The sequence below is a fragment of the Ovis canadensis genome, chromosome 1, assembly GCF_042477335.2.
Source record: "Ovis canadensis isolate MfBH-ARS-UI-01 breed Bighorn chromosome 1, ARS-UI_OviCan_v2, whole genome shotgun sequence".
In the NCBI taxonomy this organism is placed as follows: domain Eukaryota; kingdom Metazoa; phylum Chordata; class Mammalia; order Artiodactyla; family Bovidae; genus Ovis; species Ovis canadensis.
In genome coordinates, this window is record NC_091245.1 from 156,972,088 (window position 1) to 156,989,772 (window position 17,685).

Genomic DNA, 17,685 nt, shown 5'->3' on the forward strand with positions numbered 1-17,685 from the left:
TTTGCTAACCCTGGGGTTCTTCATTTATTCCTTTTCTAGTTGCTTTAGATGTAGAGTTAGGCTATTTATTTGACTTTTTTCTTGTTTCCTGAAGTAAGCCTGTATTGCTATGAACCTTCCCTTAGCAATGCTTTTATGGTGTCCCATAGGTTTTGGGTTGTTGTGTTTTCATTTTCATTCGTTTCTATCCATATTTTGATTTCTTTTTTATTTCTCCTGTGATTTGCTGGTTATTCAGAAGCATGTTGTTTAGCCTCCATATGTTGGAATTTTTAATAGTTTTTTTTTTCCTGTAATTGACATCTAATTTTACTGTCTTGTGGTCAGAAAAGATGCTTGGAATGATTTCAATTTTTTTTGAATTTACCAAGGCTAGATTTATGGCCCAGGATGTGATCTATCCTGGAGAAGGTTCTGTGTGCATGTGAGAAAAAGGTGAAATTCATTGTTTTGGGGTGAAATGTCCTATAGCTATCAATTAGGTCTAACTGGTCCATTGTATCATTTAAAGTGTGTGTTTACTTGTTAATTTTCTGTTTAGTTGATCTATCCATAGGTGTGAGTGGCATATTAAAGTCTCCCACTATTATTGTGTTATTGTTAATTTCCTCTTTCATACTTGTCAACATTTGCCTTACATATTGTGGTGCTGCTATGTTGGGTGCATATATATTTATAATTGTTATATCTTCTTGGATTGATCCTTTGATCATTATGTAGTATCCATCTTTGTCTCTTTTCACAGCCTTTATTTTAAAGTCTATTTTATCTGATATGAGTATTGCTACTCCTGCTTTCTTTTGGTCTCCATTTGTGTGAAGAATCTTTTTCCAGCCCTTCACTTTTAGTCTGTATGTGTCCCTTGTTTTGAAGTGGGTCTCTTGTAGACAGAATATATAGGGGTCTTGTTCTTGTATCCATTCAGCCAGTCTTTGTCTTTTGGTTGGAGCATTCAAACCATTTAAATTTAAGGTAATTATTGATAAGTATGATCCTGTTGCCATTTACTTTGTTGTTTTGGGTTCGAGTTTATACATCCTTTCTGTGTTTCCTGTCTAGAGACAATCCTTTGGGCTTTAGCTGAAGAGCTGTTTGGTGGTGCTGATTTCTCTCAGCTTTTGCTTGTCTGTAAAAATGTTGAATTCTCTTTCATATCTGAATGAGATTGTTGCTGGGTACAGTAATCTGGGTGGTAGGTTTTTCTCTTTCATCACTTTAAGTATGTCTTGCCAGTCCCTCTGGCCTGAAGAGTTTCTATTGAAAGATCAGCTGTTATCCTTATAGGAATCCCCTTGTGTGTTATTTGTTGTTTTTCCCTTGCTGCTTTTAATATTTGTTCTTTGTGTTTGATCTTTGTTAATTTGATTAGTATGTGTCTTAAGGTGTTTCACCTTGGGTTTATCCTGTTTGGGACTCTCTCTGTTTCTTGGACTTGGGTGACTGTTTCCTTCCCCGTTTTGGGGAAGTTTTCAATTATTATCTCAAGTATTTTCTCACGGCCTTTCTTTTTGTCTTCTTCTTCTTGGACTCCAATGATTCGAATGTTGGGGTGTTTAACATTGTCCCCGAGGTCCCTGAAGTTGTCCTCATTTCTTCTAATTCTTTTTCCTTTTTTCCTATCTGCTTCATTTATTTCTATCATTCTATCTTCTATCTCACTTATCCTATCTTATGCCAATGTTATTCTACTGTTGGTTCCCTCCACAGTGCTTTTGATATCATTTATTGCATTGTTTATTATTGATTAACTTTTTTATTTCTTCTAGATCCTTGTTAAAAATTTCTTGCATCTTCTCAATCCTTGTCTCCAGGCTATGTATCTGTAACTCCATTTTTTTTTTTCTTTCAAGATTTTAGATCATTCTTAGGCAATGGCAACCTACTCCAGTACTCTTGCTTGGGAAATCCCATGGATGGAAGAGCCTGGTAGGCTGTAGTCCATGGGATCGTGAAGAGTTGGACAGGACTGAGCAACTTCACTTTCACTTTTCAGTTTCATGCACTGGAGAAGGAAATGGCAACCCACTCCAACATGCTTGCCTGGAGAATCCCAGGTACGGGAGCCTGGTGGGCCGCCTTCCATGGGGTCGCACAGAGTCGGACACGACTGACGTGACTTAGCATAGCATAGCATACTATCATTAATCTGAATTCTTTTTCAGGTAGACTCCCTATCTTCTCCTCTTTGGTTTGGTGAGCATTTATCATGTTTCTTTACCTGCTCAGTATTTCTCTGCCTTTTCATCTTGTTTAGATTGCTATTTTGGGGGTGGTTTCTGTATTCTGGCAGTTTGTGGTTCTTCTTTATTGTGAAGGTTCCTCCCTGTGGGTGGGGTTGGATGAGTGGCTTGTCAAGGTTTCCTGGTTAGGGAAGCTTGTGTTGGTGTTCTGGTGGGTGGAGCTGGATTTCTTCTCTGTGGAGTGCAATGAAGTGTCCAGTAGTATGTTTTTAGATGTCTATGGGTTTAGTGTGACTTTGTGCAGCCTGTATATTGAAGCTAAGGGCTATGTTCCTGTATTGCTGGAGAATTTGTGTGGTAGGTCTTGCTCTGGAACTTGTTGGCCCTTGGGTAATACTTGGTTTCAGTGTAGGTATGGAGGCTTTTGGATGATCTGTTATTGATTAATGTTCCCTGGAGTCAGGAGTTCTCTAGTGTTCTCAGGTTTAGGGCTTAAGCCTCTTGCCTCTGGTTTTCAGTCTTATACTTACAACAGCCTCAAGACTTCTCCATCCATACAGCACTGATGATAAAACATCTAGGTTAATGGTGAACAGATTCTCCACAGTGAGGGACACCTGGAGAGGTACAGAGTTACATGGAGAAGAGAAGAGGGAGGAGGGAGATAGAGGTGACCAGGAGGAGAAAAAGGGGGAGCAAAAGGAGAGAGACAGATCTAGATAGTAATCAGTTCCCTAAGTGTTCTCCACAGCCCAGACACACACAGAAATTCACAAAATTGGGTAGAGAAGAGAAGAGGGAGGGAGGAGATAGAGGTGACCTGGGGGAGAAAAAGGAGAGTCAAAAGGGGGAGATAGTAATCAAGCCAGTAATCACACTCCTAAGTAAAAATGGGTACTGAAGATTGGATTCTTAAAGGTACAAAATTGATAAAAAAAAATAAGTAAAGATTAAAAATCTAGAGTAGAGGTTAGACTCAAAAATACAATATTTTTTTAAAAAATCACAAAAATTATAAAATATATATATGAAGTTTGCTTTAAAAATAAGGTCCTTTTTTTGCAAGGTAATAGTAGGTTATAAAATGAAAATTAAAGGAGTAATAGAGGATTTAAAATTTTAAAAAAATTTAAATGATAATAGTAAAAATATATCTAGGAATTACTCTGGAGCTATTGTGGGCAGTGTGGGGTCAGTTCAGTTTCAGATAGTTCCTTCTTCCAGCTTATACTTTTGAAGATCTACAGGCCCCTTCCAGTGTAGTTGGTGCTAACTACAGGGTTTTAGTCTGTTGCACCTGTCACTTCCAAAGTGTTTCCCTCTGTTTATTTTGGCTTCTTCTGTTTGCAGGTCTCTTCAGTGTCTAATTTCTGCCCTGACACAAGGGGGCGAAGGTGATCACTTACTTAGGTTCACTTGTTTAGTCATGCTGTGGGGAGGGAGGAACACGGCAAACAAATGTCACTGGCATGTGAGGGGAGTGCTTTCAGTGTCTCAGCAACACTGGGTTTGCCTCCGCTCATGGAGTGTGTGCTTTCCCAGTCTACACTGCTCAGGCTTCAGGTTGCTCTGCATGTGAACTGTCTAAAATGGGCCCTGGGTTGCATGCACTTCCCAGGTCTAAGCATTTCAGGTTCAGGTTCTTAGGTACTCCCAAAAGGTGCAGACTCGGTTGGGCCTGTGTTTTGTGCCCTTTCCAGGTCCAAGCAGCTCAGGTGACCAGGTGCTTGGTGAGCACACTCTCCTGAGGTGGCGGGTGCGTCTTATCACCTCCCTGGTCCCAGCCGCTCGGTTTCCTAGGTGGCAGCAGTTGCATCTTCTTCAGTGTGGCCAGTGTCTCTATTGGGGAGCTGATGTTTGGCTGCGACCCTCCCGGCAGATGTCAACCATTCAAAATCCCAGGAAGTCTTGGTTAGCAACCAGAAGCCTGCCTGCAGTTTGGTAGGGAATGCCATCTCTGAGGCCGAGTTTGTCGCTGTCTGGCTCTGGCAGCCTGCTTGCTTCCCTGCCTCTGGCGGAGGATGGGGCAATTCACAGCCAGCCAGCTCTCCTCTGGTATTGCTCAGTCCTTTGTTCTGTGAGCCAGCCGGCAGTGCCTTAGGTTAGGGCCTTTTTGCAGGATAATTCTCTCTCTCTTTCTCTCTTCTCTCCTCTCTCTCTCTTTCTCTCTTCTCTCCTCTCTCTCTCTTTCTCTGGCTGTCCCACAGTTTGGGTTGCTATCTCACGTTAGCTCCCTCAGATTGCCCCCAGGGCATTCAGGCCCGGTCCTTACCCTAAGCAATGAGGCCCGCTCCTCCCTGTTCAGCCCTGGCTTACTGGTGGCCCGCTAGCGTCTGGGCTACTTCTCTGCTGGGAGTTGCTGTTAGGCATGTAATCTGAGGGTTTTATTTATTTATTTATATATTTCCCCCTCCCAGTTATGTTGCCCTCTAAGATTCCAAAACTCCCCACAGACCTGCCAGTGAGAGGGTTTCCTAGTGCTTGGAAACTTCTCTTTAAAGACTCCCTTCCCAGGACAGGTCTTCATCCCTAACTCTTTTGTCTCTCTTTTTATCTTTTATATTTTGTCCTACCTCCTTTCGAAGACAATGGGCTGCCTTTCGGGATGCCTGATGTTTTCTGCCAGCGTTTACAATTTCTTGTGGAATTTGCTCAGCGTTCAAATGTTCTTTCAATGAATTTGTCAGGGAGAAAGTGGTCTCCGCCTCCTATTCCTCTGCCATCTTAGGACCGCCCCTCCCATATTCAGATCTACCACAAGGCCACCCATCTGTATTATCCCTTCCTCTCTCTCAGGTACTAATTTTACAGCTAGTTTTAGTACTGTGCATAGATTTATCTTTGGAGTGTTAACTGATCCCTAATTATAAGGCTAGGGCTTCCCTGATAGCTTAGTTAATATGCAAATACTATTTCTTAGGAATTAATTTATCTTATAGAACACTAAAAATGTAACAGATGAGATGGCAATTTTTTTAACCCACTATTTAATCCTCCACACTTATCCTAGTCACTTTTTCAACAAATGTACTGAAATTAGCCAATTCTTGATATGGTAATTTTCTATGGACAAAAGAAATGCATTCACAAAACAAGACATTACTTGATAATGAATATACATTTATGAAATATATTACATAATAAGAGATTAAGATCTACATTTTAGAAATGAAGAGTTAAAAATGATGTAAAATATAGTACATTAATTGTGGAATATAGAATTTGAGTACAAAGGGAGTTAGCAAGATGTATATATTGAGGTTGGAGTCCTTGTTCTCAGAGAATGCTTTATGTGAGAAGTGGAGCTTAAACTGATTCTTGAAGGAAGGGTAGAATATATGTACAAAAAGTAGCATATAGAACAGGAAAACAGGAATTTGAAAGCATAAGTATAGAGGCAGGAATGAGTATCATTTATTTCATATAGTGAGGACATCTTTTAAAAGAATAAGACCTGTTTTTATGCGAGTGGAGGAAATTAAATTTGATGATGGAATGATCATGAATTATAGCTTCTCGTAATAATATCTGTATTCACTTTATAATTCTTAAAAATGATGGGCAATAATTACAATACACAGGAAACCAATTCACCACTGAAAAATTACAGCCGTACATTGTAAGTGTCTGCCAAGTCACATTAGGACTCAGACTGACTAGGATTTTGCATTATAAACATATTTAAGTGTTAGTTGCTCAATCGTGTCCAACTCTTTGTGATCCTATGGACTGTAGCTGGCCAGGATTCTCTGTCCATGGAATTTTACAGTAAGAATAATGGAGTGGGTTGCCATTCCCTTCTCCAGGGGATATTCTAAATACAGGAATAGAAACATGGTCTCCTGCATTGTAGGCAGATTCTTTACCATCTGAGCCACTAAGGAAGCCCACTGTGCTCCATTTAGGACATCTACATTGTCATTGCCTTGTCCCACACCTATCCACTTTATCTGAATTTCTCTCTCTCTCTCTCTCTTTTTTTTTTCATTTCTGTTCTAAATTAAATTGCAAGGGGATCTAAGACATAGTTTACCTTGTGTCTGCATTTTTGCATCTACAAGATGTCACAGAGACAAGAAATAACTCTAAATGAACTATGCCTTGAGAAGAAAATTGAAGTTTTATTTCTAATGATTGAAACAGATGTGTATTAGATAGATAACAAAGAGAACTACCCAATGCTTTTACTGTCCAATTTCTATGTCAAAGCAAATGGTCTTCAAACAGAAAAAAAAAAAAGTGGATAATAGGAATAAAAACCCAGGATAATAAAAGAGTAGGTTACTTAAAAGTACTAAATTTCTCCTGGTCTACACAGAATACATTCTAGGGAATCTGAGGAAGTTTTGTAGAGGTTTACACTTCATTCATTCACTCCTATGGAATCATCCAAATGTGGGGAACTCCTGCAATATTGGACAGAGACATGTACTCTATTATTTTTTAAGGACAATGGATCATATTTGAGAAAACATAGACTGGTAAATTTTACATTAACTTCCCAATAGAATTATTAAACCCTTTAACCAACAATTTGTGAGTGCTTAGATTAAAAGAATTCACTAGGAGTGAGTTAGCTGTTACTAGTCATGGCATACAAAATTTCCCTAACTTTCCCCATCTCCTTATTTTTTGGGGGAGAGCATTAAACATTATACCAGTGTCTGAAGGCAATAGTATAGTATTCAAATAGTATACTATTAGAATTTCATCAAAACATGTAGCAACTCAGCCCTTATTTTTCAGAAAATGCCATTCTGAAATTCACTAGGTATTCTTTAGTGGTCAGATCCAATGGTGGTTCCTCAGTCCCCAGAGTAATCATTGTTTTTCTGCTGAATGTAATGTTTGTTTTTATTTTTCATTTCCTTTGGTTTCAGTGTCTCTGTTACAGACTTAATTTTCTTTTTAACTCCTCTTTGCTTCTTTTCTTTCTTCTTTTTTTATTTTTCCTTCTTCTTTTCTATCTTGTTCTGGAATATAGGTTTCATTCAGGTTTTATCTTTGATCCCTGAAGAAATCACTTCTTGCAGTGTTGCAAGTCTCTACATCCTTTTTTGGAAGGTGATATTTACTTTCTACATTTAAAAAGCAACCATTTTCTGCATGATTATGCACCCACAGCTAACCACTCTCGCTATTGTTGACTGTTAAAAGAAAGACAAATGATTCAGATTCTTCCTCTAGAAACTTACAACGGAGAAGAAATAAAGGGGAGAGGGAAAGCCAACAGGAGCAAGAGTAAGGAAGAGAGATGGGAAATAAATTTTGTCATACTTTATAGCCATGAAATGTTTATGTAGACCAAACAAGAAGATGAGTTAATTCTGAGAAATAAAAGAAGAATGATGCAAGAATGTGAAAAGAGGGTAAGAAAGTGCCCTCATGGTGTTTAAGTCCCTTGTTCTAATAGAAGGTTCTATTTTATTCTTACCCTTTAGGTCTCTGACACATCTCTCTTTTCATTAAGATATTTTAATAGGTTTCTCTTGCTTGTAATCAAAAGACAACGCATTAAGACAACTGTTTTCTTTCTCTGTAGTTTTCTGTGTTGATTTCAAGACATCACTTTTCAAGACTTGCTCTTACTACTAAGCTCCTACTTATATTCCTGTCACCCTGTTGAACATTTCTAACTGAATATTAAAAGCTGAAACTCATTTTTTTTGGTACATCAGAACCCTCATGATTTTATTTTTATTCCAATGAACAAATATTTAATTCATTAATTTAAAAGACTGGAAATATCTTGACTCTTTCATTTTAATGTTACCCATAACCAATTGATTATCAAATTATCCTAATTTTGAGAATAAAATTATTGTCCTAATTTTATTATGGGAATAGAAGCATTTCCATGGATCCTTTTTTTCAAAACACTCATTCCTCAAAACTTGCCTGGAATCGTTCTAACATTTCTTGATTGAATTCTCAACACTCCTACCTTCAAATCACAGTGAATTCATATATCACCATTATAATCTATCCTACATTCAGATATCAATAAGATCATCAAGGCTTTACCACTTAGAGAGAGAAAAAGGTAACTTAGAGTATTTCTAATTCTTTAGTATAAAATGATTTTATTTAACTCTATTACAAATGTGTAGACTAAATGTAACAAAATGACTTATACTGTTCCAGAATTACACACAATTTTTAAATTGTTTTAATCTAGTAAACATACATTTAGTGTCCAGCCTAATTTCTGGGCTTCAGTTTTGATTCAAAACAATGACTTTAATGGGGAATAGCATTTTATGGCATCACTAAGATACTAGCCATTAGCTATTTCAATCAAATAATCATACGTTAGTGCTCAAATAAAAATTAGCACAAATTATTCTGACATTATATAAGCATTTAAAGATAATACAGAATACTCAGCAATCTAAACTGAGATATATGTGGTCTAGAGAAAAATCAATATTGAAATTTACTGTATTTAAATAATAGCCATACAAAATATTACTAAATAAGTCATTCATTTAGTTGTGGATATAAAATCTGCTGTTCAACCAAAATATGACATTTAGTGTCCCAGGTTTCCCATCACATTTTTCAAGTGTACATTGAAAGACAAATATGAGTTTAAAACTGAGGCATTGCTTTGAACTATTGTTAGATTTTATCTTAAATAAGACACTTATATTTCAGTTTGTACTATATATTAAGAAGCTCCACTTTGCAATCTGAATTGCATAGATCAACTCCTGGTTTTTCAACTTACCTGATTTCAATACCTGAACAATTTGATTACATTCACTCAACATTCAGTTGTTGTGACATTTATATGTGATTATGTATAAAAAGACATTAACCTATGGAATGGCATATAATAAACACTCAATACATTTTATCTCATTATTGTTATTATCATCATTGTTATTTAAATGATGTCTGTAGAAAATGAAAAACCATGTAAAGACAAGTCTCAACTAAAATGTTTCTTTGAACGTGAACTGTAGTTTATTTTTATGGTGTCATTCAGATATTTATATTTATTCTAATACAAAGTAAATGTACAATTTAATGTGAAGCATCCAGTAAGTATATGTATTTTTCTTTCTTCATATTTAATTAAAATCCAAAGTATATAAATGATATCATTAAAGAATTTCAACTCAATATCAAAGAAAGAAAAATTGCAAAAACTGTGTCCCAGAGAAGCTTATATAATGTTTCAAATGTAGAAATTACTTGTTTTTACTATCAGTGAAGAAACTGAAGAATAAGGTTCTATATAATTTTTTTTGGAAAACATCTAAGCTCGTTTTTCTTGAACCTATGCTTGATTTTAATTTTTAAAAAATGCAAGGATTTATTCAAACTCTTGTGTAACAGCTACAAAATCTTCATCCAAAATAACTCAAGAAACAGTTATTGAAGCTTATATTTGTTTATCCCTAAGGGTAATCTAAGGAAATATGATGGACATGTTAGAAATATGTAAGGGAATTTAAAACATGTTATGTTTCGGTAACATACACAAGGGTCCCAGGTTGAAGGCCCTGAGATGGTACCTTTTATAAAATTAAGATTGTTTTCATTTTTTTAATGTCAATTTTATTGAAGTATAGTAGATTTACAAACATATATAGTTTCTACTGTTTCAGCAAAGTGACTCAGTTATACATATAAATACATGCATTATTTTTCATGTTATTTTCCATTATGCTTTAACACAGGGTATTGAACAGTCCTGTGCTATGCAGTAGGATCCTGCTGTTCACTTATTTATATATAATACTGTGCATCTGCTAATCCCAAAGTCCCAATCAATGCCTCCCTCACCTCCCCCGCTAGCAACCACAAGTCTGTTCTCTGTGTCTGTGAGTCTGTTTCTATCTCATAGGTAAGTTCATTTGTGTCACATTTTAGATTCACATATAAATGATATCATATGCTATCTGCCTCTCTCTTTCTGACATACTTCAGTTAGTATGATAATATCTAGGACTATCCATGTTGCTGGAAATGGCATTATTTCTTTTACTGAGGATTATTCAACTTTGTTTCTATGTCTTAAACTATTGTAAATACTGCTACAATGAATACTGGGGTGCATGTATCTTGTGGAATTAGAGTTTTCTCCAAGTATATGTCCAGGAGTGGGATTGCAGCACCATATGGCAACTCTATTTTTAGTTTTTTGAAGAACCCCCCATACTGTTCTCCATAGTCAATGCACCAGTTTACGTTTCCATCTCCAGTGCAAGTGGATTCCCTTTTCTCTGCACCCTTCCCAGCATTTGTTATTTGTGGACATTTTAGTGGTGGACATTCTGACTGGTGTGAGATGGTATCTCATTGTAGTTTTGATTTGCATTTCTCTAATAATTAGCAACGTTGAGCATTAAGATTGTTTCCTTAATCCATTTCTAGTTTATCTCACTTTATGAAAATTGCTAAAGTCATCACTATATATGATAAATCACTAATGTTTTTAAAGATATAAATTATTAATGCAATTTTTCTCTAGATGACAACAAAAATTATAACTGCAAATATGTTTCCTATATGCCAGGCATTACACTAAACATTTGTTATGTGTTTTCTAATTTAGTCCTCCTAAAACTATTTGAGATAGGTGCTTTTATTATTCTCATTTATAAAAGTGAGGAAAATAAAACAAAGGGTTAAGAAATATGTTTAAGCTAACAAAATGATTAAGAGGCAGGGGAACAATTCCAAATCTGACATACTGACTACTGAATTCAAGCTCTTAATTTTTTAAAACATCTAAAGATGTCAGGTTAATCAATACAACAATTCATCTAATCCGATTCATTTGTTTCAGTGCATTTATCTAGGTTCCATCCACCCAGGTAGGGCTGGGGATGAAATGGCACTAAAGCAGAATAGTGGTGAGCAGTTATCAGGGGAAAAAAATGAATCGGACTTACCTTCTTGGGTATATTGGTGAAGAAAATATCCTCCCAGTACACTTTTAGTTGTTTTTCATTCTTATTATTTTTTCTTTTGGTTTTCTCATTCACTCACCTCATGTTAACCTCACTTATTTCTTCATGGGAAAGTGAGAAGGTAATTAGTATTTCAATAAGATGAATAATGTTCTAGGAAAGCTTTAGGCGTAACTAATTTAAAATGTTTTACTCAGAAGAGGGTAGCAGGGTTAGAAAGTATATTCATGAAATTTTATTATAAGTCAGTGGGTCAAAATACAGATAATTTTACTTGTTTTTAAACTGAAGTTTTATTTGACCTCGTTTCTGGTTTTTACTTCTCACTGTACAAGGGTTTTGACTATATTTGCTTTGTGGGGTTTCTCGGTATTTTGTTTCTGTTGTTCAGTCTCCCAGTCTGACTTTTTGCTTCCCCATGGACTGCAGCATGCCAAGCCTCCCTGTCCCTCACCATTCCCTAGAGTTTGCCCAAGTTCATGTTCACTGTATCAGTGATGCCATCCAGCTATCTCATCCTCTTATGTCCTCTTCTCCTTCTGTTCTTGATCTTTCCCAGCATCAGGGACTTTTTCAATGAGTCATCTGTTCACAACAGATGGCCAAAATACTGCAGCTTCAGCATCAGTCCTTCCAGTGAGTATTCGGGGTTGATTTCCCTTAAGATTGATTGGCTTGATTTTGCTGTCCAGGTGACTTTTAGGATTCTTCTCCAGCACCACAGTTCAAAGGCATCAGTTCTTTGGTGTTCTGCCTTTCCTTATGGTCCAGTTTTCACAACCATGTGTTACCACTGGGAAGATCATAGCCTTAACTACATTGACTTTCGTCAACAAAGTACTTGCTCTGCTCTTCAACATACCGTATAGGTTTGTCATCACATTCCTGCCAAGAAGCAATTGTTTTCTGATTTTGGAGCCTAAGAAGAGGAAATCTGTATTCTCAGTATTTACTGTTTTATAATTGCCCCTCTTCAGGTTGCACATTACAAACTAGTATGGTTCAGGATGGAAAGAAAATTTTATTTTCAAATTTAAAAGAATGTTATTTTTACTTGATTTTATGAAGCTTCTTATCCCCCTCTCCTTTCTTCTTAAAATTCAAATGCAGTCTTGAGTTTTCTTGTGGAAATGTGGATAAACTTAACTCGTTTGTCACCAAAACATGGTACAATTTTGTACAGCAATTACTTTGTACACCATTACTTTAAGTTTATAGCCTCATTTTCATTATAAATAAATCATTATAATACTTTTTATTCTATCTAAATACATCTCATCCGAAAGGCAAGATCTTCTGGGATGCTATTCAGTTGGCTCGTGTCATTCTATTATGTTAGTAAAATTGGTATTTACTTATTCTAGAGCTGTTGTATGGTGGTTTAGAAAGTCTGTAATTAAAACCCCAAGGTTTGTGGCTTCTTACAAGTTTCTAAACAGAAGCAATCTGTAATAAGGAGAAAGACACTGATCAATGTATAACAGTGAGACATTTCGGGGCATTTTCAGAACAAGTGCTATAAGGCTAATGGCTAAATTACACTAAAAATAAATTCAAGTATATTTTTTCAAATCAGATAGAGTTATTATTATAGGATTTTAATGGAAAAAAATCCTTTCACTTGACAGCATACTGTAACATATTTATCAGGAGCAAAGTGTAATGTTAAAGGCTTTGAAGGTTATCAGAATACCTGGGTTTTAGTATCTCCTCTTCTACTTATCTCATACCAGTAAAACAGGGATAAAAATATTAGTATTACCTATGTTATAGAGTTACAACGATCAAAAGAGTATATGAAAGTATCTTTAAAACAACCAATTAATATATAAGGTAATTTATTTTACTTTTTTATTTTAAATTTTTGTTAGAGTCTGATTGATTTAAAATTTTATGTTAATTTCTGCTGTATAGTAAAATGAATCAACTATACATATATCCACTCTTTTATATTATTTTCTCATATAGGTTATTACAGAGTATTGAGTAGAGTTCCATATGATCTACAATGGTGCTATAAAATTGTGGTTTAGTCTCTAAGTCATGTCCAACTCTTTGCGGCCCCATGGACAGTAGCCCACTTTCCAGGCAAGAATATTGGAGTCGATTACCATTTCCTTCTCCAGAGGACCTTCCCCACCCAGAGATCGAACCTGGGTCTCCTGCATTGCGGGAAGATTCTTTACCAACTGAGCCTCCAGGGAAGCTATGCTATGCAACAGGTCCTTATTAATTATCTATTTTATATATAATAATGTGTGTATGGGTTCCCTATGTGGTGCTAGCAGTAAAGAACCCACCTGCAAATGCAAGAGACACAAGAGACCTGGGTTTGATCCCTGGGTTGGGAAGATCCTCTGAAAGAGGGTGCAGCAACTCACTCCAGTATTCTTGCCTGGAGAATCTTGTGTACAGAGGAGCCTGACGGGCTATGCTTCATAGGGTGACAAAGAGATGGACATGACTGAAGAGACTTAGCACACACACATATATAATAGTGTGTATATGTAAAGGGCTTCCCAAGTGGAACTAGTGGTAAAGAATCCACCTGCCAATGCAGGAGATGCAACAAACTCAGGTTCGATCCTTGGGGTGGGAAGATCCCATGGAATAGGAAATGGCAATCTGCTCCAGTATTCTTGCCTGGAAAATTCCATAGACAGAGGAGCCTGGCAGGCTATAGTCCATGGAGCCACAAAGAGTCAGACATGACTGACTGAGCACACACATATGTAAAACTCAGTCTTCCAATTTATCTTCCCTCTTTCCTCTCTGGCAACCATAAGATTGTTTTCCACATCTGTGACTCTATTTTTGTTTTGTAAATAAGTTCATTTGTACCATTTTTTAAGATTCCACATATAAGTGATAATATGTCTTTGTCTCACATACTTCATCCAGTATGAAAGTTCTTTGTTGCTGTTTAGTTGCTAAGTCATGTCTGACTCTTTTGCAACCCCATGGACTATAGCCAGCTAAGCTCCTCTGTCCATGATAATTTCCCAGGCAATAATTTCCTCCTCCAGAGGATCGTCCCTGACCCAGAGATTGAACCTGCATCTCCTTCATTGGCAAGCAGATTCTTCACTACTGAGCTACCGGGGAAGCCTATGACAATCTCTAGGGTTATCCATGTTCCTGCATTATTTTGTTCTTCATTAAGGTTGAGTAATATTTCATTGTATATAACCACTACATCTCCCTTATCATTCCTCTGTTAATGGACTTTAGATTGTTTCCATGCCCTGACTGTTATAAATAGTTCTCCAGTGAACACTGTAGTGTACATATCTTTTCAAATTATGATTTTCCCCAGGTATATGCCCAGGAGTGGGATGGCTTTGGTGTCACAGCAATGACGGCATACCATGGGATCATATGGTAGCTCTATTTTTAGCTTTTTAAGGAACTTCCCTACTGTTTTTCATAAGTACAAAGTGAAATTGTTCAGTTGTGTCTGACTCTGTGATCCCATAGACTGTAGCCTACCAGTCTCCTCCATCCATGGAATTTTCCTGGCAAGAGTACTGGAGTGAGTTGCCATTTCCTTCTCCAGGGAATTTTCCCAACCCAGGGATTGAACCTGGGTCTCCCACATTTCAGGCAGATGCTTTACTGTCTGAACTACCAGGGAAAACTACATTCCCACCAACAGTGTAGGAGGAATACCTTTTCTTCACACCCTCTCTAGAATTTATTGTCTGTAGATTTTTCATGATAAGCAACCTGACCAGTGTGAGATGATACCTTATTGTAGTGTTGCTTCACATTCCTCTAATAATTTTTAATGCTGAGCTCATTTTTACTTACCTTTTGTCCATGTATATTATTTCTTTAGAAAATGCCTATTTAGATCTTCCATACATTTTTATTTTATTTTATTTATTTATTTATTTATTTATTTTTTAAATTTTAAAATCTTTAAATTCTTACATGCGTTCCCAAACATGACCCCCCCTCCCGCCTCCCTCCCCACAACATCTCTCTGGGTCATCCCCATGCACCAGCCCCAAGCATGCTGCACCCTACGTCAGACATGGACTGGCGATTCAGTTCTTACATGATAGTATACATGTTAGAATTCCCATTCTCCCAAATCATCCCACCCTCTCCCTCTCCCTCTGAGTCCAAAAGTTCTTTATACACATCTGTGTCTTTATTCCTGTCTTGCATACAGGGTCGTCATTGCCATCTTCCTAAATTCCATATATATGTGTTAGTATACTGTATTGGTGTTTTTCTTTCTGGCTTACTTCACTCTGTATAATTGGCTCCAGTTTCATCCATCTCATCAGAACTGACTCAAATGAATTCTTTTTAACGGCTGAGTAATATTCCATTGTGTATATGTACCACAGCTTTCTTATCCATTCATCTGCTGATGGACATCTAGGTTGTTTCCATGTCCTGGCTATTATAAACAGTGCTGCGATGAACATTGGGGTACATGTGTCTCTTTCAATTCTGGTTTCCTTGGTGTGTATGCCCAGCAGTGGGATTGCTGGGTCATAAGGTAGTTCTATTTGCAATTTTTTAAGGAATCTCCAAACTGTTCTCCATAGTGGCTGTACTAGTGTGCATTCCCACCAACAGTGTAGGAGGGTTCCCTTTTCTCCACACCCTCTCCAGCATTTATTGCTTGCAGATTTTTGGATCGCAGCCATTCTGACTGGTGTGAAGTGGTACTTCATTGTGTTTTTGATTTGCATTTCTCTAATAATGAGTGATGTTGAGCATCTTTTCATGTGTTTGTTAGCCATCCGTATGTCTTCTTTGGAGAAATGTCTATTTAGTTCTTTGGCCCATTTTTTGATTGGGTCATTTATTTTTCTGGAGTTGAGCTGCATAAGTTGCTTGTATATTTTTGAGATTAGTTGTTTGTCAGTTGCTTCATTTGCTATTATTTTCTCCCATTCAGAAGGCTGTCTTTTCACCTTGCTTATAGTTTCCTTTGTTGTGCAGAAGTTTTTAATTTTGATTAGATCCCATTTGTTTATTTTTGCTTTTATTTCCAGAATTCTGGGAGGTGGATCATAGAGGATCCTGCTGTGATTTATTTCTGAGAGTGTTTTGCCTATATTCTCCTCTAGGAGTTTTATAGTTTCTGATCTTACATTTAGATCTTTAATCCATTTTGAGTTTATTTTTGTGTACAGTGTTAGAAAGTGATCTAGTTTCATTCTTTTACAAGTGGTTGACCAGTTTTCCCAGCACCACTTGTTAAAGAGATTGTCTTTACTCCATTGTATATTCTTGCCTCCTTTGTCAAAGATAAGGTGTCCATATGTGTGTGGATTTATTTCTGGGCTTTCTATTTTGTTCCATTGATCTATATGTCTGTCTTTGTGCCAGTACCATACTGTCTTGATGACTGTGGCTTTTTTCCAATGAGTTAACTCTTCACATGAGGTGGCCAAAGTACTGGAGTTTCAGCTTTAGCATCATTCCTTCCAAAGAAATCCCAGGGCTGATCTCCTTTAGGATGAACTGGTTAATTCACTTCAACTAGGTTTTTTTTTTTTTAATAAAAAGGCAAATTGAGAGAAGTCAAGTTTTAAAAGGTCCTAGCAAGTTTTAGGAGATTTCTTAAAAACAAAAACAAATATTCTCACAGCCAATAGAGATATACTGAAATAAAATGTATATTCCTTATAAACTGCAATTGTTCTGTTTTAAAATGTAGCAACGTATGGAAATGTATTTAGTGACACATTCATTCAATCATATTTAAATATTCTTCTATTCACTTCCAAAATATTTGCAGAATGTGTGTGTAAATTACTAGTTAAAAATAATGATAATATATTTTATATATAAAGTAAAATCTAAAATATTAAGACATGTTCAAACGTGAATATATCTGTAGGATTTAGTTTCAAAAGATTACACTGATTTTTGCAAAAACTTCTCCCCAAAAGATAAACATCACAATTTTGCCCTAGAGAATTTTGTTTATAATTGACTTCCACATAACATAATTGAATGGAAGATTGCATTATCAGTTTACATATTTTGTTATTAAACTTTGACTAGTACTGATTTACATACAAAAGCAATTTTGAAAGAATAGAATCATATTGTTTTTGTTGTCAAAAATTTCTCTGTGGCCTTAAAAGAAACTATCATCTTGAACTAAGTTAGAATATGGCCACTAAGTTTTAAGATATCAATCATATTATCACTTCTAAAACGGGCAGAGAAATGACTACACTACTGTGGGTTAAACACATTAAACAGGATTCATTTACTTTTAAAGTTATATAACTGCCTCACTTCATCAGTATTTTGTACAAATATATATGACAGATCCAAAATTAACTTGGACATATAATTGAGAAAGAGGAAAAGTAAGGGGAAATAATAAAATGGCTGGAAAATGAATAAGATGACAATAAAATTATTGAAAATATATATAAAATGCAAGTTGCATTCATTGTGGGAAACACAGTGTCAGAGAATGTTCTTATCTTGAAGATAATAAGACTACTTTAATTTTAAATGTCAAAGCACTTATATTTACGGGTGAGGAAGCACTGAGAATAGGTAAAATCAAACAATTGCCTCAATATGAATAAAAAATT

General features: G+C 36.2%; 1 protein-coding gene across 3 annotated transcripts in view; it reads left to right on the plus strand.

The window, feature by feature from the left end:
• Positions 1-17,685, plus strand: part of CADM2 (cell adhesion molecule 2) — a 1,299,579-nt gene that overhangs the window by 900,745 nt on the left and 381,149 nt on the right. The gene's annotated exons all lie outside the window — the stretch shown is intronic.